This window comes from Phascolarctos cinereus, unplaced genomic scaffold (assembly GCF_003287225.1).
Source record: "Phascolarctos cinereus isolate Bilbo 61053 unplaced genomic scaffold, phaCin_HiC Scaffold_3;HRSCAF=262, whole genome shotgun sequence".
NCBI classification, from domain to species: domain Eukaryota; kingdom Metazoa; phylum Chordata; class Mammalia; order Diprotodontia; family Phascolarctidae; genus Phascolarctos; species Phascolarctos cinereus.
This window is the reverse complement of record NW_027555736.1, coordinates 102,378,103-102,383,085: the sequence shown is the minus strand read 5'-3', so window position 1 is coordinate 102,383,085 and position 4,983 is coordinate 102,378,103.

Here is a 4,983-nt window from a genome sequence, read left to right as displayed (position 1 = left end):
AACAAACTTAAAATGTAATTTATTTAGGATCCATGAACTGAATTGTAAAGGCCAGACCATAAAAATATTAGAATAGAACTAAATCACTGAATCATAAATCTCAAGCAGAAAGAGAAATCAGAAGTTGAAGCCAAGAGAAGTTAAATGATAATGCTGAAGTGTAAGAGGCGAGAACCTCTCACAACTATGACTAGTGGGAGGATAATGAGGGATTCTTAACCGAACAAAGGATAGAAGTAATCCCAAAAGGTAAAATAGATCATTTTGAAATTGAAATAGATAAATTTGAAATTGAAAAGTAGTTATATTAACAAAATCAATTCAGCTAAGACAAGTAAAAATGTTGATTACAAAAAAAATTTTACTTCCTATGTCTCTGATATGGGTCTGATATCACATACACACACACACACACACATAAATACACACAATCTGTGTATGTATGTATATCTATATAACATTATTTCATGTATATGAAATATTATGTGCATAAAAGTATGTCTATATACACATGTATATAGATATATACATACATACACACAGAGACGTGAGACCCAAAGCCCTTCCATGATGGATAAGTGGTCAAAAGATATGAACAGATGCTTAGAAGAATTACAAACTCGTAACAGACACAAGATAAATATTTCTGAATCATCAATAGTAAAAGAAATGCAAATCCAAATAATCCCCACACTCAGAAATGTGGCAAAGATGACAAAATATGGTCATAAAGGATATTGGAGGGTCGTGGAAGACAGTGAAATGCAGTGGAAAGGGCTCAGGATTTGGAGCTGGAGGACTTGAGATTATACATATCATACTTGGCCATTTGCTACCTGTCTGACTCTGGACAAATTGCTTCATGATAAGTCTCAATTATGTCACTTATACAACGAGGTGGCTGGACTTGGTGACTTCTGAGGTTCTTTTAGCTCTAAGTCTATGACATTACAATATGTTCTTGATGGAGCCATCAATTTGTCCAGTCATTCTGGAAAGCAATTTGGAATGATGCTTTTAAAAAGTGACAAAAATACCATACCATTTGACCCAGAAATTTTTATAGCTAGGCATAGATAGATGCCCAAGGTTGTCAAAGATAGGTTACCTACACATCAAAATAGTCATAATAGTGCTTTTTTTGGTTGTGTGGTAGCAATGACCTAGAACTAAAGTAGATGACCATCTGTTGGAGAATGACTAAACAAATTATGGTACATGAACATGATGGAATATTATTAGAAAGTAAGAAATCATTAATATGAAGAATTTCTAGGAAAATTGTAAGAATTATGAGAGGCAGTGTGACATACTGGATAGAGAGCCAGACTACGTCAGGAAGATCTAGGTTCATGTCTGTTTTTGTCTCCTACAGGCCACAAGCAAGCATCTTAACCTCTTAGTACTCTAGGCATCTTTCTAAGACCATAAGTTGCAGAACATGTATCAGCCTGATATGATAGAGGAAGTTCTTCACTGAGACCTTCCTGTATTAATGAATCTACAAATCCATTCTCTGTCCTCTATGGGAAGATTTATATGAATGGATGCTGAGTAAAGTCAGCAGAACCAGGAAAACAATATGTACAATGACTAAAACAATGTAAGTGGAAAGAACAAGAAGAAGAAAATAAAAGCTGAAGAATTATAAAGATCAATGTAGTCCCAGAAAAGAGTTGATAAAATGCATTCTATAAATGTCTTGCAATGTACTTAAGTACAAAGATGTATAAGACTATTCTTGCCCTCAAGGAGCAATTAGGATAATCATTTTCTTATGATGTTAAAGGGGTAGTTAGAAAGATGGTTCACACACACACACACACACACACACACACATGATGACATAGTGGGTAGAGTAATATGCCTGGAATCAAGAAGACTAATCTTCCTGAGTTCAAATCTGGCCTCAGATACTTACTAGCTATGTGACTCTGGGCAAGTCACTTAATTTGCCTCAGTTCCTCATCTGCAAAATGAGCTGGAGAAGGAGAAAGGGCAAACCACTCCAGTATCTCTGCAAAGAAAACTCCAAATCAGGTCACAAAGAAGCAGACACAACTGAAATGACTAAACAACACACATACACACACACACACACACACACACACACACACAGAGCCAATTGGGCATTCTTTGCTTTATTTTAAAACTGTATATAGAATAACAAATACTCATCAGTGGCTATCTTTAGTAATATTTGCACATGTGCACACTTGTAATAAAAACCATCTCAGCTAAAGAGATCTTCTTTGGTGATAAGTTCAGGTTCATGTTTATTTTTAACTCTGCAACAAAGAACCTCTGCATAGCTAATGGAAGCAGCAGCTTCCAGAAGAGAAAGTTTCCCCTCATTTTTGAGGCAGACATGAAACAACCATTGTCTCAGTGAAGTTACTCAGCTAGCTTTCAGAGGTCAGGTACCTTTATGTATAAAGGAGCTGTCCAGTTTCTTGAGTTCAACCAATGAACAGGCCACTCTTTGGCAAACCATAAGGTTTACCAGGATTTGCACCTGGACAGGAACTTGGAAATCATCTGGGCCAATGCCTACATTTTGCAGAGGTAGAAACTGAGATCCAAAAAGTAAAAATAATTTGGCTAAAGTTACAGAGATAGTATATAGCAGAACCAGATCAAATCAAACATTGGTCTTCTTTGCCCCACATCCAAAGCAATTTCTAGTGCATCACAAGACACACTACTAATTAGGAGAACTGAAGTCAAGAGTGAAATGCCTAGGATCAGAGTGCATTTGTTGCTTTAAAAACTCAAAGATCATTCTGCTTTTCTATCATTTCATACTTCAGTCACTTACCTTGGTCTGGTTGCCAGTGATGCCACAATGTGAGTTCTGTCCTCAGAAGTAATAAAGTCATTATATTCTGTTCCCCATATACAGCTAACCATGCTGCACATATGCACTTTGGTTATAAGAGGAAACTTTCAGAGAGTGAGGATGACTCAGTGAAAACTCATTCCTAATACTGGACAAATGCATATCATGGTATAGTGGAAAGTTTGTCGGGACTGTGCTGGAGCCAGCTGAATTGACTTCATGAGTGCCTATTGCTAACTTTGGAGTGTGAGACTGACATCTCAGAAATTGGAAGATGCTAAAATTAAGACTTGATATATTCTTTTTTGTCATCTAAGCTTAAGAAAGTAATGGAAAAAAATAGTCATAATGAAAATTAAACTTAAAAGTGTGTCATGCTACAGTCTTTTTTACCTGGAGAGCTGATTGTTAAACATTTGCCAGCACACCATTGGCAATGAATCAGAAGACTTAGATTTAAATTCTGGCTCCCTTACTTCCTACTTCTGTGATCTAAGCAAGTTGCTTAAATTTCCTCACCTGTAAAATGAGGGGAATCTTGTAGGTGTTACTGGGATGTGGTTAATGAGCACAAACATAATCTTCTTAAAAGACAGCCTTATCTATGAGACAGTCTGATAACATAGATTCAAAGCTCAATTCTCTAGTAACATACCAACATATAAAAGCCCTTTAGCTGGTCCTTCCTATATAAGGATGGTACTATTAAATCACCATAAAAATAATTTGACAGTTATGAAGGACTTTACAAGTATTGTTTCACTTGATCCTCTCTAAAGTGAGTGAATGAGTATAAACTCACTGAACCCATTATATGTAGCTGGTCCTAGACTATGCTTCACACCCAACCCAACAGGTCAACCACTAAGACATATGCTTGCTACCATATGGCTGTCCTCCTACTTCCCACATCCATCTCCGCCTAGAAAATCACTTTCCCAACCAGATGTGCAGTGGCCATGCTTCCCTCCCTCTTCCTGGAGAAGTTAATTCACTCAGTTATAGAGCTCCAGCCTTGTCTATAAATGGTGATTGTTGAATGAGTGTAAATTCAGCTAACCCACTATTTCCAGCCATGCCTATGTCATGTTTCCTGTCTCATGCACCTAGCCATCCTCCTGGGATATCTTGTCATCTGCCCTACTACTGCATGCATATCTTGCTTTCCACCTCTTATTCTGAGAATGGTATTCAAATCAATATTGTCACTCCTTTCTGGAAAGTGTCTGAAAATTGACTTCCCTATGGCTCTGCTTACCATTCCTGTAATTCTTCAGATGAAAACTCCCTTCCCTAGAAACCATTCCCCTATATATTGATCAATAAATATTTTAAAGCATGTGCCAGACATTGTACTAAGGTCTGAGGATACCAAAAAAAAAAAAGACAAAAGATAGTCCTTGCCCTCAAAGATCTTACAATCTGTATTTTATCTCACCAGTTAGATTCAAAGGTCCTTGAGGGCAGGGCTTGTCTTATTTTTGCCTTTCTATCCCCAGCACCTAGTTCAGAGGCTGGACAATGTAGGTACTATAAATGCTTTATCTCTTGTTTTTTTCCTTTTTGGGGGGCTAGACAATGTGGTTAAGTGACTTGCCCAGGGTTACACAGCTAGTAAGTGTTATGTGTCTAAGACCGGATTTGAACTCAGGTCCATCTGAATCCAAGGCCATTGCTCTATCCACTGAGCCACCTAGCTGCCCCTAGGCAACTCTCTAAGAGTGAGGTAGAATGAGTAGCTGCTCTGCAAAGGCAGAGGAAGTGAGTGGACAGAGTGGTGTATGTAGCATCCAAAAACCTGGGACTTGTCACAGACTATCTGTGTGACCTTAGACAAGTCACTTAACCCTTCTGGGCCTCAGTTTCCTCATGTGCAAAAGGAGAAGGCTGTACTTAATGACCTCTGAAGTCTTTATGAGTTCTAAACGAATGATTCTATATGGTTCTCACCCTCTCCAAAATGTGCACTTTACTTATTTGAACAAGAGCATCTGCTAGAAGCTGCCTATCATCCTTCTCCTCACCCTTTTAAATTTTTTGAATATTTTATTTTTTTCTTCTTTCTTGGAGATCCCCTCTATTTTTTGAAGATATTTGCAGAAGCATGGGAAGAGGGTGGAGGTGGTGGGTGAAGTAGTGGGGCA